Source organism: Melozone crissalis, unplaced genomic scaffold (genome assembly GCF_028551555.1).
Source record: "Melozone crissalis strain CALT ecotype California unplaced genomic scaffold, PUWL_Pcris_2 ptg000036l_1, whole genome shotgun sequence".
NCBI classification, from domain to species: domain Eukaryota; kingdom Metazoa; phylum Chordata; class Aves; order Passeriformes; family Passerellidae; genus Melozone; species Melozone crissalis.
In genome coordinates this window covers 14,085,029-14,112,050 of record NW_026535814.1, presented here as the reverse complement: position 1 = coordinate 14,112,050, position 27,022 = coordinate 14,085,029, and the positions used below count along the sequence as shown (strand labels likewise).

General features: G+C 50.5%; 1 protein-coding gene across 1 annotated transcript in view; it reads left to right on the top strand.

Moving 5' to 3' along the window:
• The window catches only part of CNTFR (ciliary neurotrophic factor receptor), a 199,180-nt gene that overhangs the window by 25,822 nt on the left and 146,336 nt on the right, over positions 1-27,022 (top strand). The window lies entirely within an intron of this gene.

Sequence of the window (27,022 nt, the reverse complement as noted above, 5' to 3'; positions counted from 1 at the left end):
ACTTTCCTGTTTGCTTGGAGCTGATGGAGACCAGAACACGCCTCTCAGTTTGTAATGAGCATGGATAATACAGATCAGAAGTGCTCTGGGAAATGACGTTTTCCTTCAATTATATGTGCTTGTTACTTGTGGCAAGGGCAGGAAGTGTCCCTGAAGGTGAAGGGTGGGTAGAGTTCATGCAAAACCAAAACAGCCTGTTTTGGCTGGTTCTTCTAGCCTCTCCTCCCTTCTCAGGGAGGTTTCTTTGCCCTGGTGCCCGGAAGCCACACTTGTGCTCCTATCTCCATCAGGAATGGTTGCAGATGAGCACCTCAGGCAGTGCAGAGGGAGCACACAGCCTGCTCTGCTTGCTGCCCTGCAACAAGTTGCCTTCCTCTCTCCCGACCTGGTTTTGTTTTGGTTTTGGTTTTGTTTTTTTTTTTCCTTCCCTACTGCTGCTGTATCTGCACAGGCTCTATCGAAATCTTTCCAGGCAGGGCCTCTTTCTGTGTGAGTGGTGTTGGAGCTGCTGTCCAGCTGAAGGCTCTGGGAATGCTGCAGAGACACAACTGGAAGTGGATGTTGGGGACAAGGTGGCTCAGCACTGATGCTGAGTGGCAGCACTGCAAGCACACCAAAGTCTGGTGACCAAAGAACTTGTGTTGGTTCTACTGCCTTCAGGAGAAGGTGATGGGAAAGCTGTGATGAAACAGTGAAGGACTCTTGTGGGAGGAAAAAGTGCCTGGGGCAGGATTCTCGATGTGTGGTTGTAGGAAGCTTTACATCCCCAGAATATCTTGCCCTGTTGCATTTTTAGGCTAATAATTCTGTATCTGGGGAAACTGAAGTAGAAAGTGGACTTTGAAATGGGAGGCTCTTAGAGGTGTGAAGTGGCCCTGGAGAATTGCATCAGGGAGAGGAAAGGAAAAAAATTGTGAGAAGACATGCAGCAGTGAGGGATATAAAATTAAGAAGTGTGCTCATATGTGCATTTCTGCAGGCCTGGGAAGAACAGTCAAACTATTAAAAAGTCATCTGCAAGGTGGCTGCTAGATGTCAGAGAGGAGTGTGGATGCTCTGGAGTTCACAATGGGATGAATCTCTAAGTGTCAAAGTGTCTGTGGTGCATGATCTCAGCCTTTCCAGCTGGTGATGGAAGGAAGGAGAAAATCTTTTTCACAGTACTGCCAGGGAGAAGAAAATAGGAGAGACAATAAGCCCATTAAATAGAATTGTTTTCTCACCAATTTCTTTTCCTCTCTCAAATTGAGAGAGAGGAAAAGATTGAGATCCTTGCCATGTCTTTATACCTGTCTTTAGCAAGACTAAAAAAGCCCAAAGAGATGTGAGGGAGATTGGGAACAAAACATGACTATACAGAAATAGCTATTAAGGAAAGCTTGAGGGTACTTTGAAAGCATCTCAAATGCTTGGCTAACCTCAGCAAATACTCTTCAGGGCATTAAGGGAATTAATGATAGAATTTAAATAACTGTGTCCCTTTGCTTTAAAAAAAGAAGGTAGTCTGGTGCCAGGGGTGTTGACAGTGCAAATGACGCCCCAGTCTGAGGGGCAAGAAGGGCTCCCAGTGAGTTGATCCTGTCCCCACATGAAGTGGTGTAATGTCTCTGCACTCTCACATGCAAGTTCAGCTCCAGGATGCCCCTCTGAAATGGGATTACAGCCCCAGCCTGAAAGCTCTGTGCCATTTATTACTCAGCTCAAAGAGGCATCCCAGGCAGCCGTGCCTTAAAGGTGAAGTGAGCTGCAGCTGGAGGGGTGAGTGAAAACCAGGCTTTGGTGTTGCAGGTGAGTTTGAGAGTTGCAGAGCTTCCCTGACAAAACTGGTTTCAATATGGAAGCAGGAATGGAAGAACAGTGAGACTTCAAAGTGATGGTGAAGCTCTTTGAATGCCTGTCCTGACCTTTTGAGGTTGCTGGTCTATCCAAAGTGATCTTCCCCTTGATCCAGTCAGGATGGCTGACTTGCATTTTGAAAGCAATATAATCTGCCTTCTCTTTTTCCACTGGCCTGACTCTGAGAACATGGGCTTCTCCTCTGGCAAGTCTCTTACATGTGAAATTAAGAGATAAAGGAAGGTGCAGAGGGACATCTGAGGGTGGGCTGTCAGTAGATGCCCTTGGTGTTGTGATGCAGGTTGGCTTCTGGTTCATCTTTTTGGCTGGTCCAGGGAAGGGCACCAGGGCCTCTCCAGTACTCATCTGCCCTCCTCTGTTACAGCTCAGGCCCTAATGGGTCTGGTGGCTTTCAGATGTAGCTGAGACCTGGGCACAATACTCACCTCTCCAGCCTAGTTCACCCTCTAAAAGTGACCCATAAGCTGAGTTTTCTCCTTAGCCTTTGTTGTGTAGAATCTGGGCAGCCCTGGACGTGAGTCCCACTGCCAGCAGAAATCTCCCTGCACTTTTGCAGGGGGTGATTAAGTTCTCTCCTGATCATCTCTTGGCTTAGTTGAACCAATCAAGCGCTCAAGCCTGTGTCTGCACAGCAGGCTTTCCAGTTCCCAATTCATTCTACTAATTATTTTTGGAAGCTGTTCCACTTCCACAACCTCCTTTTTTTCCACAAGTGTGGACACCAGCACTGGAGGCAGTAGTCAGGAATAGTCTCACTGTGCTCTAGCAAGAGCTAATACTAAGCTCATGCTGTTAAGGATACTCCCTGGTGTATGCAGGGCATTTTTTTCCCTTAATTATATTACTGTGCTTAAACAGCCTGACTTGTGTGTAGGAGCCGCAGAGCAGATTTGGAGCAGCATTTTGGGATGTAGGAGGCTCTTTTAAGTTAACAAGTGGGCTGCAGTGTTTGATTGTGCTGGCATAGGTGGTGCTCAGCTTGGAAGGGGAGCTTCAGCCAAGGGGACACAGCAAGGAGAGCCAGTTGCCCTTGTGACACTGGGCGTGCAGCTGATGCAGCGTGGCAGGGCTGTGCTTGTGCCATGGCCCCGGGTCCGAGGGTAGGGACGGAATAGTGATGATGACTGGGGAGGATCGGTTTTCCGCTGAGCAAGTAGGTGGAAAGTCAGGCAACAAAATTAGCTGAGTACACAAACAGTCTGGGCTGGAGGAGGTTCTCTCCCCTGGGAGAGATTGAGGCATGTGGTGCCTTACGTAGCAGCGATGGCCCGTGTGTGCTCACCGTGCCTTGGCGCTCTGAGCTGACAGTTGTTGAGCTGCTGGCTCTGTGCTCTGTCCTCGTCACTCCCAGCCCCTTTCCGGTGACCAGCTGTGGTAGAATATCTCCTGACACATGCTCCATCCTTCTTGCTGCTCTTTTCCCACCGGTGGTTGAGTGCCCTGTCCTCCATCCCTGGGGCACTTGAGCTCAGTTCTGCGTCTTGCTTGGATCGATATGTCCGGGTGCAGATGGTACTGTGGGACAGGTAGGACTCTGTAAGCCCTGTGCCCTTTGGTTTGTGCCAACTGAGCTTTTAACAGCAGAGGCTGTACCTGTGAACATCATATGAGACTTCAGAAATAGCTGTGATTGCACTCAGATTGTGTCCCTGAGCTGCTGGGTGCAAATGTCAGCACACCCCTGAGCATGGAGCAAGTGCCACCCCTGTCAGCCTCTTCCCTGACACACAGAGGATCACAGAGCAGAGGTGATAGGTGCAGCTGAGCATAGCAATAAAAGTCTTCAGATCCTCAGCTGTTTGTCACCTGGAAGTGACAAACATGCATGCTCTTGTCCTGGCAGCAGGCTGGTGGGCAGTGATTTTCCTTGGATCCCTGTAGCTGTGGTCTCTGTGGGAGGTTGTGGCTCACCAGGACCCTGCAGGTGGTAGCTGTTTCTAGCACAGGTCTGGAACATCCTACCCAAACTCCATGAAACAAACAAACAAACAAAAAAAAAATTGTTGCATGGTTTGGTTTTGTTTTGGTTTGGTTTTGGTTTTTTTTCCTGCAGTGGGCCAGATCTGCTATTAAGTGTCAAAACACCTTAGCAGGTGGTAACTTTTTTTGCAACAAAACTTGATGCAGGAATGGAAAACTTCCAGCAAAGTCTTAATCTGACTTTATTTCTGAGAAGGATGGGAGCTCTTTCCCCCCAACCTATCTAACAGGATGCAGATAAACGTTTGGCAAGGTCTGAATGTAAAGTCCCTTGGTGGGTCAGAATTCACGGTACATGGTAAAGCAATAAGAGGCTTGAAGGTGTCTCAAGTGGCATTGCAAGTAATCTCTTTAATTCTGCTTTTAATTTATGTCTGCTAATGAGCAGGGAGGAGTGGCAGAAGTTTTAAATTCATCTTGTGTAACTTGGAAAAGAGAATGAAACTTGAGGAGCCGCCAAAAAAAGGGAAAAAACAGGCAAGGATGTGAAAAGACTGTAAGGAAACCAAAACAAGAGAGGATGAGAAATGAAAACTCCAGGCTACTGCAGGAGGGAAATTAAATCCTATGGTGTTAGGAGTTTAGATGTTTCCTGTGCTGAAAGCATCAGACTTCAAGCATTTTGCAAATGGAGTCCAGGGGCCAGGTTTCTTTCTGCATAGTTTGGTGTGCACCATGCTGGGTTCCCATCAGCTGCCTGGCTCCAGATGTACAATTGCCCTGCTTAGGCAGGAGTGGGAATGGGGGGAGAACTCTCTGGTGGTCTCCTTTCTTGGTGTGCATCCCTGGCGACTCTCCCCTGCTCTGAGGCTGCTGGTGTCTGGGCTGAAGTTAACACTGTGGGTCCTCCAGGTACTTGCAAATAGCAGCTTGACCTGATTCCCTGGCTGGTTTTGGGTCAAAGGGTCACTCTGACTCATAAGCTGCTTCTTTGGCAGCATTTATCACAGAGCCAATAACCTTGGTGTCTTGTAGCTCCTTTGTCATGGGTGTGTGCCACCAGAAGAGCAATAAGGAAGGAGCAGGGAGTATGGGAGGAGCAGGTCTGGATTTTCTGTTCTTTCTTTCTGGCCTCAAATTCAGTCTGAGAAACCCTAAGGAGGTGTCTCAAGGTGGAAAACACATTGGAGAGGACTGGAATTGTGTTTTGCTAGATCCAAAGATGGCCTGTGGCTCTGCCACCAAAAGTAAAAAAAAAAAAATCCAGGCTGTGCAAGCTGGGGGAGATTTTGCTCTGTCTCACACTCACCCACTGGAGTGGGGCTTTGGAACCAGGCATCTTAAACCCCAGTTTATCTTTGTCTCCTCATGGCTGCCTCTGGACAAGGCAGATGTTGAATTGCATTGCTTCCTCTTCGTGCTCACGTGCAGACCCCCACATCCCTGGCTAGTAAATTCTAAGCCTAAACTTCTCCACAGGAAACTGCAAAGTAAATATTCTCTTTTGGAAACTTCTTTCCTGGTTGAATTGACTCTCTTGGTACTTTCATGCATTTTAAGAAGTCAGAACAGCTCACAATTGAAAACAAGCAATGTTTAGCTCCTGTGAAGGGAAATAGTCAGGTACCAGAAAGACTGTCATTTTCACCATGCTCTTACAAAAGAGGGTGTTACAGTAAGCTTGCTTATTTCACTGGAGGAAAATTCAGCAGGCTTGATGGAAACCGGATGAGACAGGCAGAGTAAATGGATTTTGCTGGGCGAATTGAAAGCAAAGGAACGCACGTGTGGTGGCTGGTCAAGAATTAACTGCGTCTTGCAGAAACCAGGAATGAATTAAGGACAGAGAACTAGGAAGCCCTGAAACAACATCTGTCCAGCTATATTTAAGATCTCCTCACCTGTGATATGACTCCAATGAAAACTGGACGCAGTGAGCCAGGTGGCTCTGTTGAACTGTCTCGCCGCATTTTGGCTCTCCGTGGGCTGGAAGGATTAGGAGTGTTGAGCTCCAGCACGCTGCCGTGATGGTGTAAGGTGAGTTGAGGGGGCTTTCTCCAGATGCAGCATCCAATGGGGTCACCATCACCTGCTGGAGGTGGCCAGGAGCTTGGGAGAACTGCTGGGGTAGGGCAAAGGAAAAGGTCAGATGCCTCCTGGTCCCTGACCTCCAGGGGAGGAGTGATACCCAGCCTTGCTCGTGGGGCAGGAGGTTCTGCAGTGTTTTCCCACTTTTAGAGGGTGATGCCCAATGAGAACAGTGTGGGGATCTCTGTATCCCTTACTGGCACAAAGCATTTATTCCCTGTTCCTGGTGCAGCATCAGCAAGGACCCTTCTGTTGCAGTGGGACCTCTGTCCTGTCTTGCTAACAGCTGTGTGGGGGGCTGGGGAGATGGGGCACTGGAGAGGTCTACAGCATCTTATTTGTGCCCTCTTCTGCAACAGCTCACTGCCATAACATGAGAACAAGGCTCCCATCCTGCAGCCCTGCAGGCTCTGAGCAAAACTACTTGTTTGTACCATTATAGCTACAAAAAACAATATTCCAAGGCCAGGGGCATGGGAATGTATTGGTTTTGTATGCAAGGCTTTGGTGGTGGGGGTGGGAACTGCAGAGGTGGTTTCTGTGAGAAGAGCTGCCAGAAGCTTCCCCTGTGTGTGACAGAGCCAAAAACAGCTGGCTGCAAGACAGACCTGCCACTGGCCATGGCCAGGCCCACCAGCAGCTATGGCAGAGACTCTGGGATAGCAGATTTAGGAAATGGGAGAAAAAATGCAGTTGCAGCCAGAGCCAAGAGGAGTGAGGGTGTGTGGGAGTGGCAGCTCTGCAGAGAGTGAAGGCCTGGAGGGAAGAGGTGCTCCAGATGTCAGGGCAGGGATTGCCCTGCAGCCCATAGTGATGACCAGCGTGAGGCAGCTGTGCCCCTGCAGCCCTTGGAGTCCCTCCTGGGGCAGATATTCATGTGCTTTCTGTGGAAGACCTCATGCCATAGCAGGGGGATGCCCAAAGGAGACTGTATCCCTCACTGGAGCAGGCTCCTGGCAGGAGCTGCGGCCTGTGGAGAGGAGCCCACACTGGAGCAGGTTTGCTGGCAGGACTTGGGACCCTGTCCACGTTGGAACAGGCTCTTCCTGACCCTGTGAGGGGATCTGTGCTGGAGAAGTTAATGAACTGCAGCTGGTGAGACAGACCCACACTAGAGAAGTTTGTGTAGGACTGACTCCTGTGGTAGGGAATCCACTCTGGAGCATGGGAAGAGTGTGAGGATTCCAGTCTCTAAGGAGGAAGGAGCAGCAGAGACAACATGTGATGAACTGACTGCATTCTCTAATCCCCATTCCACTGAGCCTCTGGGAGAGAGGAGGTAGAGAAAATTGGGGGTGAAGTTGAGCCCAGGAAGAAGGAAGGGGTGAGGGGAAGGTGTGTTAAGATTTGGTTTAATTTCTCATTACCTTACTCTGATTCAATTGGTAATAAAATACATTAATTTCCCCAAGCTGAATCTGGTTTTCCAGTGGCTGTAATTGGTGAATGATTTCTCCCTGCCCTAATCTTGACTGAGGAGTTTTTGCTGTATTTTCTACCTTCCCTGTTCAGCCGAGGAAGGGAGTGATAGATTAGCTTTGGTGGGCATCCAGCCTGGGTCAGCCCACCACAGGGAACTCTGAGCTTCATCCCCAGGGAATAACCAGGCAGGAGTCCAGCAGAGGGGAGGGCAGCATGGTTGGGTGTGCTGTGCTTCTCCCAGGCTGATGAAGGAGCCTCAAAACTGCTGAGGGCTCTGTTTAGTGTGTGAGGACAGCTACAGGCAAACAGCCTTTCTGGTGTCATCCTAAGGTAAACCACCTTGGCAGGGAAAAGTCTGACTGCCAGCATAAAATATCCTCCTTAATCATACCCCAAGATACTCCTCTAGCAGAGACTTCTTTCCTAAACAGGAGTGACATTGGCCAGGTATAATGCACAACAGCAGGCTCCTTGTGTAGCAAATATGACCCAGTGTTAGCTCTTCCATGTTGGCTGTCTTGCTACCCCGGTGAGCACTGAGGCAGAAATATGCTCATTAATAAAAAAATATTGTGCTCTGCCTCTTGGTAGAGACTCTATTTACTTTAGTAAAGGGAAGTTATATTCTCCATCAGTATAAATCAGGAGTAGTTGCCAGTGCTGTGTCCCTTGGCAGGCTCATGAGCTCCAGCCAGAGATGAGGAGCAGAGGCACTCGAATAGGGGGCAAATAATAAGCAAATTATAAAGCTTACCATTTATAAGCTTATAAAAAAATAAGCAAAAGCAGGTAAAAACTGAAGAAAGGTAGGGCATCTCAAGATGAGGGAGACTGCTTGGGAAGAGATAGCCTGGGAAATGCTTAAGAAGTGTCTGTTTAACCTTAGAGCACTACACCCTACATGTAACCCATGAATTCATTTGGATCTCAGGGCTGATGATCCATACATGGCTCTTGGACATTTTATTTATGTTTTCTGTGCATTTGAAGCCAAAACACCTGGAGTCCCTCTTCATCACTGACCTGTATAAGGTGCAAGGTGGAGATGTGCTTGGGCTCAAAGCCTTGACTGCATATTCACAGATTCACCTGGGTCTTGCCTTCTCTGTTGGAAATGGCTGGATGTGAAGCCTCTGCTGTTCAGCAGAGAGATGCTGCCCATCTCTGTGTGTTGGTTGGTGGCACAGACCAGTTCTGCATCATGGCTGGTGTCAAGGCTGAATGGAAACTCCAGGATGAGAGGGATGGACAGTCAATCTTACACAGGCCCTGATGGCAAGGGTGAGCTAAGTTTATTTCCTCTTTGCCAAAAATTAAGTCCTTCAGCTTGCCAGGTGTACCAGCAGCCCTCAGTTTTGCAGAGCTATCAGTGTCCCTGCTGTTTCCAGCACAGGGTTCCGTGTGGCCCCACTACTGCTCTCCTCTGGACCTGTTCCATATCAGCCTCTCCCTTGCTCCACAGCTGGCATGGCCACTGCCTGGATTTCCCCTTCCCTGCCAAGGTGCTGCCTGCATCTCCCTGTGTGTCAGCAGGCACCTGGATTTCCCTGTTCCTTTGAAGGGAAAGGGAACTTGCTTGCCTGGAGCTCCCACTGGATTTAGAGGCAGACTGTGCCCTGGGGAGCTGTAGGGCGATCACTTTCCAGTTGCTGTCATGTCAACAGAGGCTTGCTATGGAGCCACAGCTGCTGTGGGACAGGCTCTCTGTCTGCTGGAGGGTTTGTTTTCTCTCACTAGCCTCCTTTGCTGGGTTAAAGCCTTTGACCTGATGAAGTCTGGCAAGCTGGGCTCCTTGTGGAGTGTGCTTTGGGAAGGGCATTGCTTAGCATTGGCTTGTAGCTGCCCATTGCAAAGTTAGCAGCAGGATTTTTATCTGCTGACAGCATTCCTGGGTTCAGCAGCCTGGCAGGAGGCTGCCTGGACCCAGAGCTGTGGTTATGCAGCTGCTGCAGTGCCTTTTGCAGCACTCTCAGAGCCCTGTGCCACTGCCATTGCTGGAGCTGTTGCAGGGGCTGGAAGTGCTTATAGGTGTGGTGGTATCCAGCTGCCAGGCTGTGTCCTCATTGAGTGTCTGCATCCTGGGCTTTCCCACTACACAGGAGTACAGGCAGGGTTCTGCCTCTCCCTGATACTGCAAGGGCAGAGCATTTTCAGTGTGAACTATTTCTGTGCCTTTCACTCGCTTAGAAATGTCCTAATCTTTATGCTAAAGCACTTCCCTGCTCTCCTCTAGCAGGGCTGGGCCCCAGTGCCCCACACCTCCGGATTTGTCTTCCTTACCTCTCCATCCTTTTAGGCCCCCAGCCCAGCCTAGCAGTGCTCTGGGGAGAAGCATCCTTTGGGAAATGGAAGCTGGGGAAGCAGAGAGCAGCAGGATGAGCAGAGAGAGCACCTTGTTGCATCCTAGTCAGCAGTGCCACCTGCGACTGTCACGTCTCCTGCCAGCCAGATGCTGCCCGTGGATCCCGTCTCCCACAGATGGGCAGGCACGGGGAGCCCATCGAGTGCCTTTTAGCAGGAGGCCAAGGCTGCTTCTGGAAGCTGGGAGGACAATGAAGGCACTGAAGCAGCCAGAGCACGGCCGGGGGCAGAGGGGGACAGGCAGGCAAGGGGAAGCCATGCAAATGGGGACTTTGATGTGGCTGCAAGGACGGGGCTGGAGCATTGTTCCTATCACATCACATCAGTTTCACATTCCTCATGCAGGAGTGATCAACGCTTTCAGGGCCAGACAAAAGAGCGGGGAGATGAACAAAAGCGAGAGGGGGGGCTTTACCTACTGCAGAATAGGGGCAGAGGATGAATTGCTCTCTTGGCAAGCCATGGAGATGGGCTGGCGGTTGCTATGCTTTAGAGCACCAGCTTAAAATTTTTCCCTTTTATTTAGAGGAGGGGAAAAATAAAAGGTAGGAGAAAGGGTTTCCTGTGTGTAAAAGAGGGTATAAATAAGATAGCATGACAAGTATCTGTGGTCCTCTTGCATTCCCTTGCCTGGTCTCCCCAAGTGATGACTCTCATCCTATTGCAGAAGTGCCTCTTGAGAAGAGCTGGCAAACATGGGTTTGACCCAGACTGCAAGGTGAGAATACTTCAAGGGAACCTTCTCCCAGAGTTAGCAAGGTGAAGGGGCTTGGAAGGGCCTGACCACAACCCATGGAAGATGGGGCTCTGCAGACCCAAGAAGGTTGCTGGCATCAGCAAGAGCTGTGTTGGAGGGAGCTGACCATTGTGCCCACCTCTCCTGAGCTGAAGTGTGAGGAGTAGAAGGGTGGAGGAGGTGAGGAAGCACTTCATCTTTGCAATTGGTCGTTCTGGGGTCCGGCCTGCTGCTGCAGGGAAAACTTGGTAAAGGCCCTTTACTGGGCTGGGTTTTGCTGGAGCTGGAGAGCAGGGATAGAGCCCAAGGCAGAATACGGCACACGTGCGTGTGTTTTTGTGCTGCCATCTCAGCCTTTGCTGCAGCCCCAGTGGCTAAGCCCAGGGTCACTGAATTCTGGCTCTGCTCACTTGTTTTTCCATCCCTGATGTCTCCTGGCTCTCGCCTGTCACTGACTCCTCTCTTCTCTGTGAGCTGGATCCCCATTCTGCCTTGCCCTCAGCTTCCTGCTTTCTCTGCTGTCATGCCCTTACCTCAGGAAAGAGTGCATTGTAACAAATCTCTATTTCCCCTTTGCCTGTGCTATCTGCAATTCGGATTTTGCCTGTGTTAAGTGGAACTTAATAGCTCCTCAAGGATACTCCAGACTCTCAGCCGTTCCCAAAAACCTCTCTCCTGTGCGAGCGCAAACCTTGAACATTGTCCCCACTGCACAGCCATGCCCTGCTCTCCCAGCCCCATGCACTGCTCTGGCTGCCCCCCCTTAGCCCTGACCCAGAGCCCCCTCCCCTCCCTCAGCTCCGGGCCCCTCTGCCTGAAAGGCTGTCAATCAGGCTGAATTGTCTGGTGGTTTTGTGATGTGGAAAGACTCCCACCAAGGAGTCAAGGGCCAGGCTGAGACCTTTAAACTCGATCCCATTTGTGTCTTAAATCAAACAGGAATCCAGGTCTTGGGATGGAGGGGGAGGTTTAAGGGGATGCAGGGGCTCAAAACGCCTCCACTGCCCCCCCTGAGTTTTCCTGGAGTCCTTTCCCCACCTGCACTGTGTGGAGCAGGGAATGTGCCCATGGCCCTGGAGTTTAGAGCTTTGTTTCTCTCTGTAGTCCTCTGTTCTGGGGGTTGGCAGCACTGCTTCCTTTGGTGCTGTCCCTTTGAACCACCCTCTGCCGTGGGGTACATGGCAGAGGTGGCCCTCTGAGCAAGGATTGAGGAATATGCTGGGAAATGGAGACTTCCCTAGGGAAGTTGGGAGCATGTGGAGCTGGAGAGGCGGGCAGAACTCAGCAGCATTTCTGGTCTCACCAGTTTGTGGTGGCTGCTGCTGCACGGGAGGATGTGGGTGCAGAGGACAGATCAGTGACTGATGCCCTGGAGATGGTTGCAAGGTTAAAAGTGATGGCTTAGCCTCCTCCCAAGACTCTACAGGTAAGCTTGACCTTACTGGACTGTTGTCATTGCAAAGAGGAGAGTGCCCTGGTTACAGTCCCTGGTGTGCCCATGGCTCAGTGGCTTGAATCACACAGTGCCTGGTGTTGAAATTCATCTGCTGGTGTCCATAGAGTGGGGATAAAACCAAAATGAGATGGCCCAAATTCCCAATCTATTGCCAGAATAGGGCATTGGGGCAGACAAAGAGTGTTAACCACTCTCTGCTTGTCCTTACTGTGTTTAAAGATAGGCTCAATCTGTAGAAGAAGATCATCTTAAATGGCAGGTTGAAATTTCTGGTTTTTTCCCTAGAAGGGGGTTTGACAGCAGCAGAGCTAGAGCTGCCCTAGGGCTGATCCCCATTTCATCTCATGGGGTTTGCTGGGGTTGCCCTTGAATGAGGGCTGCTGCAAAGAGGAGGGAGAGCAGGGCTGGGTGGGGAGCCAACTGCTTTTTCAGCTCAGTTCATGTCTTTCTCTGCCTGCTTGTGAGCAAAAGGGTTGCTGTTCGTTTTTTTATTCCAACTTCTTTCCAAAGTCCGCATAGGTCAGAAATTTCATTTTATCTTCCCCAGGGTAAGTTGCAAATCTCTCTTCCCCTGACAGAGCCGTGTTTTCAGGAGAAGCCTGGAGCTGCCTTAAGACATGTACAAGCTCAGAAATGCAGTGGCTGTGTTTATTTTTTGTGTTCTGGGCAAAGTCAGAGCTGCTGCCGGTGCTAAGTAAATACAGAGCTACCCTCATGAGTGACTGCATTAGCCAGGGCCATACTTGCTGCCTGCATGAAACCAGATGGATCTATCTGGGGACTTGAACAGCAGCTTTCTTGTGACTAGCAGAGGCAGAGCCACTGGCATTTGGATTACCAGCTCTCCTGTGCTTTTAACAGAGTGCCAATGTTTGACAAAACCATTAAGTTAAATTAGGCCCTACGTGTTTCAAGTGGATTCTGAGACTTCTGACTGACTCATTAGCAGAGCTGTCTCTTCTCCCTTTCGTCTTTCTCTCTCCCTTTTTTTTTTTCCCTTCCTCTCCCTCCTCCATTTAATACCCTCCCTGTAGCAGGTTTTACTGCTGACATTTAAAAGCAACATGTGGAGACTCAAGGAGAGACCTGGCATTGGGATGGCGCTGCTGTGAGCCCAGACGTGCCGGGTCCCGCTGTGGTGGGCAGGGAGGATGTTCGGAAGGTGTTTGCTTGAGGCAGGCGCTGGATCCCACAGAGCCTGCGTATGGATCAGCCAGGGATGCTCCGCTCCCTGCAGAGCCCACGGCTGCTCTGCTTTTACCCATTGCCAGTGTTATTTATGGCCGGGGTTGCTGCTTTTGCTGGGCCGTTTCCAGAGGGCAGAGAAGGATGCCCTGGGCTCCCCGGGGCTCTCCAGGGATAGCAGGGAGCATCGGTGGGAACGGGGGCAGCGGCAGCACGGTCTGTCCGAGTCACCTTGACTTGCCTCTGGCGAAAGTGAAGTGCTTTAAAGAGGCACAGGGCGATGACCTTGTAAATGGATGCGTGACCCAAGTGCTTCCCCGTGGCGTCGGCTTCTTTGTGTCCCTGATACTGCTCTTCATGCCTGTGGGGCTGGGGGGTGGTTGCTGGGGTCTCATTTGCACAGCTGTGTCTCAACCGTGCAAGCTCCGATAGTCACTGGTGTGAGAAATGCTGTCAGCCCTTCCCTGTCTCTCCAACACAGCTTTTCCTGGGGCAGCAGAGCCCCTGTGGAACCTGGCTCTGGCTCCTGGTAGAGCTGTAGCTGCCCTGCAGGGTATTTGCGGGGTGGAGTGTGAAGAGGCTGAGCGCGACAGGGGCGCCAGCACCTGCGGCGCTGGGATTTGGAGGGATGGATGAACTCTGCATGAGGACCAGAGGCAGCTGCTTCACCGGAGCTGTGCTGCTGTCTGAGGTGGTGTCAGGAAAGAGGGAGAGCAGTGGCATGCAGCGGTCTTAAAGGCCAGGAGGCCAGGGATAGAAAAGCACTCAGTAGTGTTGGAGTGAAGGTTTTCCAAGCAGTAAATGTGCTGAGGGGGATTCGATGGAGCTTGTGCACTAAGGAGAAGATCCAGCAGCTGGATGGTGGAACAAAGCTGGAAAGGGCTTTCTGCTGGTGTCTGGGGTTTTGCAGCACTCTGGTGTGCTGCTCTGTAGTCCTGGTCCATGGAAGCGCACTGTGCCAAGCGCTGTACTGGCAGACAACATTCCACATAGAGGCTTCTGTTCCTCTGCCTGAAAACTTCAAAATATCAGTTGCAGATTATGTGGGGACTGCAAGCTTTGGAGAATCTGGTCTGCACTGCTGGAACAGCCTTCCCACTGAGCAGGTCACTGCTCTTTGCACTGAAATGCCCTCAAACCCCTCTGCTCCTGTGCACCTCTTGCCCCGGGTCTTTGCTGCCTTGGCCCCATGTTTATCAGGTCATTCTGAGATGTGGCCTCTTGACGCACACGCTCTCCCCTCTTGCTCTTCCTGTCACAGACTGTCTGGAGAGGAGCCAGGAGCTGCACGAGGGGAGCTTTCAGCAGATCAACATGATTTGGTCTTGGGTGTGCAGAGCTGGAGTGTTAACCCACGGAAAGCACATCTGGGTGAGGCCTTGGGAGAATGTCAGCACTGTGGAAGCTGCTCCCATTGACAGCAGAACATGGTGCCTGTCACCATATCTCCCTGCTGTGGGCACAGCCCCCACCCCCATCAGTGTCTTGTTTCTCTGGGTGCTCTCTCGTTATTTCCATGTTCATTAATGCTGATACGCTCAATTGCATCAGCTCGTTTTGAGGGACCAAGTGCAATCCTGTGCCTTCATTTGCATCCCCGCTGCCTAGCTGTTGCCCAGGCAATGCCAGGTGCTTTGACATCATTACCCAGCCAACTGGCATCCTCTCTGCCCCATTAACCTTCCTGTAATTGACTTCAAATTGAACGGGGAAGGGAAGGGGAGGGGAGGAGGGAAAACTGTCTTGAAACCGCAACTGTTTGTGCCACCATGGAGCAGGGCTCTTCGCTTTTTGAAGGTAAAACTGTGGCAGTTGTTTACAACTGGATACAACTAGGTTCGGGAGAGGTTTCTTATCTGTTCGGAAGCTGTGCAGTTTGTCTTGGTTTGTAGATTTCCCCACCACCGTCTCCTGGGGGAATGAGATGTCAAAACTCCTTGGGGTGGTTTTGGACAGGGGAACTCAGAGGGTTTGTGGGGAAGAATGATGTTGGAGATGCTGGGAGCAGTGGATCTGTGCAGCCCGGGGAGGGAAGGTGAAGCAGGATGTTGAGGGGCATCATGACAATCTCAAACTCCTTGATGGGTAGGGAGAGGCAGGAGATGGAGGGGTCTTTGTAAGCACCAAGGGACAAGGCACATACCACAGCCCAGTTTGGGGTCAGGCATTGAGAATTATCTTGTCCCTATGTCAAACACTGCAACAGGAGTAGGAGATGGGGATAAGTCCCATCTTTGAGATTCTCAGCCCTGACCTGCAGAGCCTCTGTACCTGAGATGGCTGATTCTGTGCCCCCTGCATGGCATTGAGTTGAGATCTGAGTCAGGCTGCAATATTCTATAGCTCAGATCCTAAATCCACTCTGGTAACCACAAGTACTCCTCTTTTTTTTAAAGTCTAAAACTTAAATGTTGAAATAGTATAAAACTTCTCTGGCATTTTTCCTATTTAAAGGTAGAACTTGCTTTTTATGTCATTTTTGTTTTGTCCCCTTTTGAGCCAAAGTCACCCAAACAGATGCTTCACTACAGATTCTCTACCACTGAACTGGCATCTTCTATCAACTTGAGTCAATTTTATTTATTCACCTTCTGCTTGCACAGCACAGAGGCTGCCAAGTCTTCCTGTGTTTGCTCATGACTTGTGCTGGATGTAATTCGTTAGGCTTAATTGAGCTGCCAGAGGAGAAGGGCAGTGCAAGAGTGGATGGATGGAACCCTTGGCATCAGCTGCTTGAGTGCCAAACCCAGCAGAACTGCTCCAGCAGAGCCCCTGGATAAGGCAGGTCTGTCCAAAGTGGGTAAGTGCTGAGCTTCTCTTGCAAAAGAACTTCCCATGTGCTTCAAAGCTGGAGCAAAGGGGTGAAATACTTTAGAACTTTACTGCCTTTTATTCATTATTTACTAATATTATTGTTTTATTACTTATTACCTGATACCTATTAAGAGAGGAGGTAATTCTGCACTGTGCCCTTAGCTTTTCAGAAGGCAGAGGAGCTGAGGAACTTTTGGCAGGAGGGATAAGACCTAGGATTTCACATGGTGTGATCCTTCCTACCTGGCACGGGCTGTTTCTTGCATGGCTTCATCTCCTTATTCCCTGCAAGATGCAGGAGTCCACACAGGACCAGAAAAACCTGGGGCTTTTTGTGCAGACCTTGAATTGCTGCTGGGCTGTGGTGATAGGAAAACTGCTCATCCCCTCCAAGAGAGGAAATCTTTATTTGGGGTGAGCCTTGGGGCTGTGACTCCTGTGCTGTGTTATAGAAAATGTCTGATGGAGGCAATCACTGGTGCTTGTGGGTGGTGGTCTGGGGTCTGACTCTCATCTGGGAGAGGGTGTTCAAACCTTTGGTGGCCACAGTGCTTTGAGGCAGGTCAGGGATGCAGGGAGTGCAGCATTAAGGATCTCTGGGCTGAGGCAAGCAGCTCAAGCTGGAGATGGTGTGACTGTGCCCTCAGCAGCTCTCTTGGGGAGCTCAGGCCCCTCATATTGCACTTGCAGTCAGTGAACCGTGGTGTGAGGGGCACAGCTCTGCCTCTATTTCCCCTAGAGCCAACAGAGCTTGGTATCAATTAGCAGCTTAATTTGTAATTAATAACTTGCTGTCTCTTTTCTAAATGCTTTCGGAGGGGGCTGATACAGAAGGGTCACGCAGCCTGCAACGTGCTGTCATCAACTGCCAAGGAGCATCCTGAAATTTGGGGGATAGGTTTGGACATGGGTGTTGTTGGGGACCAGGGAAACAGCCCTGGCAGGGGATTGGTGTTGGGGAAGATGAAACAGGAAAGCCTTATAAATATGATTGTCTGGCAAAAAATTTTGAGAATATAAAAAATATAAGCAAGATTGAAATGAAAGCAAGCTTTGAGATCCCTCAGTTACTGAACAACTGGAAAACAATGGTGTGGCTGGCTGAAGGTAACCCCCTTTTGATGAAACAACACCCTCTGCTTGCAGGCAGGTCCAAGGGTCAGAGCAGACCCTGCCAGCTTGGCAGAAGGGGTCCAAAGAGGAGTTTTTAGGGTTTAAAATGTAACACAGTATGGTAATGTAATGATTCCTATAGGCTGTATGTAAATGCTATAGGATTTGTATATGGTACTATATTAGTTAGTGAGAATCAGAATATTCAACACAGAAGAAGATTTATTGTATTGTAACAAGAACCTCGCTCTCTTGCCCTTTTTACTCCTCTTACGCTCTTGCTGTCTTACCCCTCTTACCCTCTTACCCTCTCATCCTCTCTATCCCTCTCTTCTCTCGGGCCTGCTCTGAGCTGTGGCTGGCAGCTCCCAGCAGGGCCCTGCACCCAGGCCCTCTGCAACAAACCACAAGTTCTACAACCTGGCTGCAGAGATCTCTCGTCTCTGTCCGTCCTGACCGTCCTACCCCCCGATGTTCCTACAGATTGGGATGCAGGCTGTCCTGGAGATGAGTCTGGGACCTCAGGACACCAATGCTTTACTGCATTTGCATGTAAATGATAACCGTGGGGTGAATGTTGATCCCTGAGCAGGGCTCAGTCCAGGCACTTCCACCCTTGCAGTCCTTCAGTGGCAGCCAGCTCAGCAGTGCTGGGGGCTGCCCATGTGTCTGGCGGGTGCTGCGAGGGGCTGGCAAGGCTATCCATCCCTTCCCCCTGCGAGTGGGAGCTCCTCCAGCAGCACAGGCTGCCTGTGCCCCAGTCCAGCTCTGGATCTTCCTTTCTGAGCCTGACATATGCCATCTTCCTTGCAGCTCTTTGTGGGTTTCCCTTCCTGCCCATATGGATGGTTGCTTTGCTGGCTGTCCCATCCTGTGGCGGTGTGAGGGGACTCCAGCCTGCAGGGTGCCCTCTGCAAAGGTCCCTGCTGTGTAGAAATTGGAGCTGCTTGCCAAAAGTGGCAGTGAGTGAAGAGACAGCAGAGATACAATCAACCCAGGGCCTCCCAGCAGAATGAACTTGCCCTTCCTTGTGCCCTGGGGAGATCTGCTAGCTTTAACAGTGTAATATGTTGCTCTCCAAATAGTCTTCCTGGTACTGTCCTACAAGAAAGAGCTGGATATAACAATTATGCCATTCCTTACCAATCCCCATTCTGCTCCATCCTTCTCTGGCATGCATGCTCCATGTAAGTAGCACAGAGGACTCCTGCCTTTGTGTCTTGCTCCCATCTGTCCCTCCCACTTTTTTTGGAGCCTGTACTCATTTTAGGACAGAAGTGCTGTCTTCCTTTTTCTTTAGTGATTATTCCTGAATGATCAGGAATAATCAATCATTTTGATTGAGAAATCAAAAAAAGTGTCTGTGTACAGGGAGAAAAAAAAAATTTCTGTGCTTCACCTGGCAGAGGAGAGATGGCACAGAAAATGCAGAGAGGATGTGTGCAGCTGTGGGAACTGCTGGAAAATGATGGCAGGATATCAGCACTGGGGGATGCTCTGCATGTCCCAGGTGGAGTGGGAGACAGGATGTCTGAGGGATAGATGTTCTTCTGTCACTCCAGCCTAGCCTTCCTTGTGTGAGTGATGTAACTGGGTTTAAGTTGTTTGTGTTTTTCCATTCCAAGGCTTTTCAGTGCCCAGCTGTTTGAGCCAAGTGTTCCCTTAGCACTTGAGGCTCTCTGTGCAGGGAGAGATTTGCATCTGAGTTGTTTGGCATTCATTCGCTGTCCAGTGGGTCTCCTGTCTGGAAAGGTCTGCAGTCGGGTCAGAAGCTGAGTTAATTTGCACTGGAAGGCAGGCATACTTTGTTTTGCATGCTGGTTTCTTCCAGAAATCCCATTTGAGGTATTTGTTCTCTTATTGAAGCCGTGTTAGGAGCCATGGCAGCCTCCCTGCAAGGCTAGAAAAGAGACAGCTAGCCTGAAAGGTGCAAATTAAACCTGTGCTCAGATAAAAACCGCTATTGCACTGTTAATGTGGGCCTTTTTACAGAGTTTTGGGGCTTTTTGCTTCCAGCTGAGGAAGAAATACTTAGCAAGAGTCCTGTGGGAAGTAAAGCAGGCTCCAGAGTTCAGTTTGCAGCTACATTGGATTAAATACTTTGAAAATTTGGGGGAAAAGTGCCAGAGGGTCTTTAACTCTCATTTGGATCAGCTCATGGAATGATGAGACAGGGCAGGCATTTTGGCACAGCCTGCCTGTGAGGAAGGAGACTTAGGAAGAGCAGCTGTGTGGGGCTGTGGTGCTGCTGAGGATGGGGAATGTGGCCACTGCTCAAACACAGGAGGTGTTTGGTTTGAATTTGATTATGCAAAACCTTTGCTCTTCCCTGCCTGGGTGCCAGACTTGGCACCTGTGTGGGTCATCTCCTCTGTGTCCCCAGGAATATGTCCTTCAGGGATTGCTCCAGAGCCCACCTCCAGCTCCCAGCAGTGTGTGTTTGCACCCTGGGTGGTTGTCATCACTGACAGCCCAAGGGCCATGGGTACAGATACCCCAAAATCATGTGTGTGGGGAGGGCAGATCCAGCTGCAAGTCTGGAGGGGATCAAAACCAGGAGAGGCCATAAACCTCTTTGCTGTTAAGAGGCTCTGGATGACTTGTTAGACCTCTGTGTGTTGGAGACACTGTTTGCACAGTCCCCAGCTCATCCCAGCCTGGGGGTGCTCCTGAGGCCTCAAATACACCTTTTTCATGCCCTGCAGCAAGATTGTCAGGGCTTTGACAGGTAAAAAGTGATCCCTACTGAGTGGTATCAGCACTTGAGCCTTCCTTCACCTCCACTTGCACCCTGCCCAGCCCAGGAGGGAGCTGGGAGAGACACCCATCAGTGATGCCAAGGCTGTGCCATCTGTGGAGGGTCTGGTGCCAGTGGAGAGCCAGCTGTGGAGTGCAAAGGGTTAAAGAGACATTGACAGTAAACAGAAAGAGAGGACAAAGCAAGTCTGCTGTAATTATGTAGCATTTATTATTAATACGCTGGAATTGCTGGAAGCAGGCTCTGTAATGTGAATACTGATACAGAGGTTCAGAAGACAATTTAGCTCATCTGTCTGTTTATTAGTTCCCTCAGCTCCGGCAGGCAGTGAACTAAAGCCTTGTTTGCCACTGCCTTGTTGCTGTCCCTCCCTCTGCCCTGAACTCTTCACTGTTGCCATAAAGAAACCTGGTTCTGTTGATCCTGCAGCCGGGCACTGCAGCAATGTGTGGCATGATCCTGGATAGCCAAGCAAGGCTTTAATCCTTGACCTGAGCCTGCCTGTTTGCCAGGCAGGGCCCAAAGCCTGGCACTGGGCTGGGCAGAGCCTTTGCCTTTCTGAGAGCAGCACAGCCCCAGCTGAGGCTGGAGTGGGATGTCCCAGCTCCCAGGGCACAGGGCTGCAAATCCTTGGGGCAGCAGCAAGTCCATGTGGCATGGGCTGCTGCAGGTTGGGCCCCACAGCTCCTCATAGGGCTGTATGAAGGGAGAGGACAGAAGAGGTTTAGGAAGCTGGGAAGTAATTGGGAAGGTGTCTAGGAAATAATTAAAAGCTGGTGGGGTGGAGAGAGCACGAAGAAGTTAAACCATCTGTCAGGGGTTTCAACAAGTTTCCTTTTCCTTCTATGGCTTGATAGGATTTGTCATTCTCACTTCTGTCCAAGTTTCTGAGCTTCAGCCTGGGTTTTTCTTGCATATCCTGAGCATATAGGACATCCATTCCCTTATGTATTATACAGTAGTTTAAAGAGGATTAAGACAATAGCTAATCTAAATGATGAATGATGTAGATTGCTCAGCCTCTGAGCCACCATGGTTTTTCTTGCACACAGATTAGTCAGCTCAGTAGCTAAATATTGGGGCAAACAGTACAAATCCATACACATAAGCCTCCCTGGCTTGAATAGGATAGAAGGATTTAGAAATGGGCTCCGACACCGCTCTGTGTCTTGTCACGGCGTCTGCGGCCGCCTCGCTGACACGACGGATGGGGAAGGCGGCTGCTGCACAGCCCAGGTGGCCGAGGAAATACAGCATCCAGTGCTGCTGGGTCGATGCTGCCATCGGATACAGATGGTGGCAGGAGGGGGAAGGGATCGATGCTGCTCACCTCCCTGCTGCTGGAGCCGGCTGTGTGCTGCTTGAGCCCGGGGAGGCTGATCCTGCCTCCGAGAGAGCAGAGGGATAACACAGGCTGGTGGGGTTTTACTGGCCTGAAAAGGCTGGTGTGGCTGGTACCTGCCCTCTGTCCCAGCATCAGTGCCAGGGTGGGCAGGGATACAGGGCAGGCACCAGCCACACCAGCCTACAAGCCCCAGGGAGTGTGACCTGTAGGAGAGAGTTTGTACTAGCACTGGACTGACAGCAGGTTTTTCTTAAGCTCTGAAGCAGAAGGATTTAAATCTTTTATTTATATGTCTGGTCGAGCCTGTCAGAGTTCTGTCAAATATTTTTGACAAGCAAAAATGCCATTTGCTTCAGCTTAATGAAAAATGATTTTTATTTTCTCCCCCCCTCCAGGAACTAAAGGAATTGTAGTTTCAATTGTAGTTTCAACCCAAAAGCTCCTCAGGAAAAAAAACAACACATCACGAAACAAAACCTAAAACCTGATTGTTGTGAGAGTTGGCTGTTAAAAGAGGCTCTGGGCTGATGTTTTGGGTCTGTGTAAAATGAGGGTCTGGAGAGCATTCAATCATATGGTATCTCCTTTTATGAAGCTTTCTGGGCATATTATTCTAATGACGTTTAATGGCACTGATTTCTTCTTCTTAACCAAGTGGGTCTTTTCCCAGTCCCACATCATTTTAATTTGTTCTCCTTCTGAGAAGCATGAGAGCTGGGACTGGCTTGACTTGGCACAGAGGAGGAGCTGTGTTGATGGTTGTCTCATCCCTCCTGGTGGGGATGCATCTGGCTGTCTAAGGCTGAGGGTTGCGTGGAGGCAAAGCTTGCATCAGGACCAGCACTTGTCAGAAGACCTGTTCTCGAATGTTCTCTGTTCCTCTGGAAATAATTTGTTTTCTGTTGTTTAATAGGGAACAGTGTGGACAATATGGTTTGGCCAATACAGTGTGCCTAGCCCAAGGTCTTGTAGCTAAGCAAGCCCTGCCTCCTCCTTCCTCCCAGGCTGAAAATTCTTGGTGTGCTTGGAATGCCATGATGCAGAAGATGCTTTGTTCCCCTTCCCATGTGCCTCTGTGTGAGGACCAGAACTGTGTGTGGTGACCAAATGACAGTCACACAGTGGACTTGTGCAATGGCCACACGGCCTGGTTGGGGGCAGAGGAGTGCTGGACCCTGTGGGATAGGTCATCTCCACCTCCCGAATTGGGTACAAGCCCTGCTCAGGGATGCAGGATGGATCTGTGTCTGGATTTTACGTAGTCTCCTCATTGAGTGAGATCTGGGTTGAGATTCAGTCTGGGTCACAGCTGGCTGTGGAGAAGGTCTGGTTGCCACAGCTGGAACTGCACACAGATCCCTTCAGCTGGCTGGGTGGTGTGGCCAGACACACAGATACTGCAGGCTTGGGGAAAAGATGGTATGTCCCCCACACGCTCTTTCCTCTTCCAGAGTTTCAGGCAAGGCTTGCTTTGCCTATGCCCCCATCTTTGGGCACAGATCTCCTTTCTCCATAGCCTAGCCCAGTGCTTGGTAAGAGAGGCCCTTTCTTGGGTGCCAGCTGGGAGGAGGGTAGGGCAGTGGGGCAAGCTGACAAACACTCTCTGCTCATCCTGAGCTGTTTGTCTGTGCATCCTGACTCAGGATCAAGCTGTCACAGCCCCGTTCCCTGCCTTGTGTTGCTTCCCCTGGGAGCTGTCAGGAGGCTGCTGGAGCCATGCGGTAACATGGGTCTCGGGGAGGCAAGCAAGGTCAGATGTCTGCTCAGAAATGAGATTGGCAATGATGCCACCGGTGCTGACAAATGGCCTGTCATTAATCTCTGACTCATGGCAGCGGAGAGGGCAGCACTGGAAGAAACCCATGAGGTCACTGGCAGCCTCTCTCCCACGGGACCTGCACACAACTTCCACCCTAAACCTTTCTGCAAGGGGTGAGCTCTTCCCTGGGATGGGCGGGGGTTCTTTTGCTACACACCTGCCCTGAGATTTTGTGTTTGTGTGCAAGTGCAGGGCACAACTCCAGACGAGCTGCAGTCAAGGCCCTAAGCACCTGGGAACTGGCACAATCATACAGTCCCTCTGGAACTGGATTTTGGCTTGTGGCATAGCTCTGGCTCAGCACTGCTGCAATCAGGATGAGGGTTGAAACAAAGCTTGTGTTTTCAGTGGGTTGCAATACCGTTGTGAGACACGAGGTGCTGTGCTGCTGGGAAAGGCTGCAGGGAGCTGGGGGAGACAGACTGGGATGCTCAAACCCTGGCTGAGCTCCCTCATGCTGGGGCATTGCCAGGGCTGAGTCTGCAGGGTGCTCAGCCCTCTTTCAGAGGAGTCTTTCCTCCTCTCCTGCTCTTTGAGTCTCTTCTCATGCTTTTTGTAGAAAAGGGGTGTTTTCTCAGTTGCAAAATACTCATTGGAGGTGATAGCCAAACAGACAGGACTTTCTGTGGTAGTGGATCCTGATGCAGATGCTGCGCTCCCTGCTCAGCCATGCCGGTGAGCTGCACAGGGCTGAGCTGCCTTTTAGGGCAGCTGTTGGTGCTACAAGAACAACCTTTGCCCACGAGCAGGGAAGAAGTGACTTTCTCCTCTGGATTATTTGTGGGTTGCTTCAATCTTTTAGGACGTAACAGGAGATGGTTAATCCACCTCAACTCACTCCAGATGCTTGAACCTCTCAGCGTGCACTGGGGAGTGGATGGGCAGCAGAAGGCAGAGGCTGCAGTGTGGGATTTGGATTGGGATTGGGATTGGGATTTCTGTGCCTGGAAGGGCAGGGGAGAGGGGTGCACTGATAGTGATGAGGAGGCACTGATTTTGGAGAGTGAGGGCTGCCACCACCCCAGGCTGCTGCAGCAGTGGCAGAGCCTGAGCTGTGCCTCCAGGACCTTCCCTCTCTGCCTCTGCTGAGCTACGATTTAATTTTTCACTTTTCTTCCATCCCCTCTTAACTGGAAGAAGTCCTAAATAAAGTTGCTGTCACTTTTATTTATGGGCACAGAGGAAGACACGGACAAAAAGCCTGTGTGCTCCTGACAGCTACAAAGCATCCGGCTGTTTTTCCTCGCTCGCCTTGGCGAGGCAATCGATCTGGGCACAGGCAAGCACCCTCCCTGCATGCATGGGGCTCCCACGTGCCCCTGCCCAGGGCACCCACGAACATGGATGGGAGGGGGCTCTGCATCCTGGCCCTCAGCTGCTGCAAAGCCAGGCTTGTCTGGGAATACCTGTCCTAAAATCCTGGACCCCTAAAAATACAGATGCATGAACACGCCTGCCTTAAGAATCCATCACAGGCTTCTTGTCTCCATCTTGATTGGTTCCAGTGAGGTCAACTTTTTTTAATAACTCCTGGACTTCAGCAGGGAAAACTATTTCCTTCAGGAAATAATATAATTAAGGCTGCCTGACACTTCTGATTATAAGCCCCTGTCTTCAGTTGCTTGAAACTACGCCAGCCTTTAACCATTTGGACTGAAACTTCACATGTCTCTGCCTCCGGCTGAATTTTTTTGGAAAATTTTAGCAAAGAGAGTTTTAAGCTGCTCTCAGAACAGGGTTGGGGGGGGAAGGCATTAGTTTATCCACAGTTAAAAATAAAATTAAAAAAAAAAAAAAAGAAGCAGAAAAATTCTTGCAGTTGTGCTGAAGGAATTCCAGTATCTTTGTGCTGTGAGTCTAAGCCTGACAGTTTTTGGGAAGGTTTTGAGCCAGGCATCAGGGTTCTGCTCGTTGCTGACGGCCTAGGAATCCGCCTTCCCCGCGCCAAGCGGCGAGGCTGTGAATCGCGGGCTGTGCGGCTGTGTCACACACAGGATGTGCGGGGCTGTCCCCGCAGCAGGAGCTGCCCTGCAAAACCTGTGCCCCCCGCTCCTGCGGGGATGCCTCGCTGCTGGGAAATGCTGGGCCCCTTCTGCTGGTGCAAGTGAAATTTGTGGATCCCTGACCAGCTTGTGCTGGACAGAAGGATTTTTGGCAAATGATGTGTGTTTGGATTTTTAATTTTTTTTTTTCCATTAAGCAAGTGGTTGAGTTATCCGTTAGCCCTCGCTGTGCCATGCGGATGCATCATGTGGGACATGCAGCATGCCATGAGTGCTGGGCTTCCTCCAGCATTTTGCAAGGACCTGTTTAAAAAGTTAGTGCTTTTGCAGGCAGGTTTCTCTTAAGTCAGCTTGTTGCTACAGAAATGGCCAAAGCAGGAGAATTTCAGTGAGGCAGCCCAGACAGGCCCTATAAAACAGGTGTCATGCTGATGATGTGCCATGACCATGGCATTGCTGATGTCCTGGTGATGCAGGGTGAGCTCAGCACTGATGCAAGCCCTCCTGCAGAGACCTCACCCAGGATTTGTCCCTGCTCTGTGGCTGATGATATTTGCTCCTTATGTGAGCCCCCCTGAGCTGTGACCAAGGCTGTCCCATTATTATGGGGAAGCACAGCTCACAGATCTTCCCTCTGGCTCAGCAGTAACTCATGCCCCAAGTCAGGTCCTTCAGCTGGTGACCTGTTTTGGACATTTTGAGTTCCTCTAAAATCCAGTTTGACCTCAATTTGAAGCCCCTACAAAAGCAAGTCATGCCTTGATTTCCATGTGGAAAGCTGGGCTGCTGGATCTGTGGCTGGGCTGGCTCATCTGGCTCAGTGCAGGGCACAGAGGTGGCAGAGAATGTCACTGCTTTCCACAGGTTCCAGAGATGTCTCTCAGAAAAGGCACTGGGATTATGCACTTTGCACCCACAATAATGCACTGTCTCCCTGAGGGTACTCACTGCTAAGCTCAGTCTCTCTTCTCAGGTCCCTGCCAAGCTGGAATTAGGGCCTAGGAGGGTCTCTGGCAGGTAATGATAAATGATCCTCATCTCTTGCTGTAGCCTGGTCTCCTTTCCTGTTCCGCTTCATCTGTGGGTAGGGGAAAAACCCAACACTCCCAACCAAAACTGCTTCCAAAGAATAACCAAAGAGTTACATTTGCATTGCAGAGAGGAGGCTTGGTGGGGAGCAGCCCCCTCCCCTCCTTGCCAGTCACTCCTCAGCTTTGGGGTGCCTGGCAGAGCAGGTTTTGAATGGTGGGGCATTGTGGGTGCTGAGCTGGGGGCAGCTGGAGTTAAATTTCTTGGTGGCTGACACCTGACAAGTGTGATAAATTGCGGCACACCGTGGCTGCCGGCATGACAAACAGTCAGCTCCCCTCCTTGTAAACTCTGGGAAAATTTTGTAATTATTTCCAAGCACTTTGCAAATGAGGGTTTCGCCATCAGGCGCCCAGTGTAGTTTCAGGGGGTGGTCATTTATTTATTTAGGTTTTGTAGGCAGGCGGGAGGTGGAGGGGGGGTTGTAGTTTGAGTTTCTGCAGCGTCTTCCCATTGGCTTCTCCAGGCTTTGCATGAGGTCCTGGGAGGAACTCTGGCAAGCTCATCAGCTGAGGGTTGGGTGCTAATTAAAGCCTGTGGTGTTCCAAGCTTGGAGTCACTGTCACCCTTGGGAAAGAATCTCTGCAGGAGTGAGTCCCAGACTTTTCTCTTGCCAGTGGGTTTTGGCTCCTATTTTTCATTTTTAATAATGCAGAGCCACAAGACTTGGTTTTTTTTTTTTTCTCTTCAAAGCATTTAAAAAGAAGTAGGGGGAGCAATACAACCTCGGCCACAAGAGCTGGATAATGAGCACAGATCTTGACTGATAATTTGTTTGTCTAACACAAAAAGCGTATTTCCTGCTGTAAGGGAGGGCACCACTGGTTACACCAGTGCCTCTGACTCCATCTCACCACACAGCGTGTCAGACCTAGCACAGAAAGTCCTCCTCCCGTTTCCAGTCCTTGGTGTCTGTGCTGCAAAGCCATACAGGCATGTTTTCCTCTCCCCACCCCTGGGTTCAGTGGGACTGGCCTCTCCCTGCACCGTTTAACATGTGTGTGAGGCTTTTCAGGATTAGGGCTCCGGCAGCACAAGACCTCACGGGCAAATGGC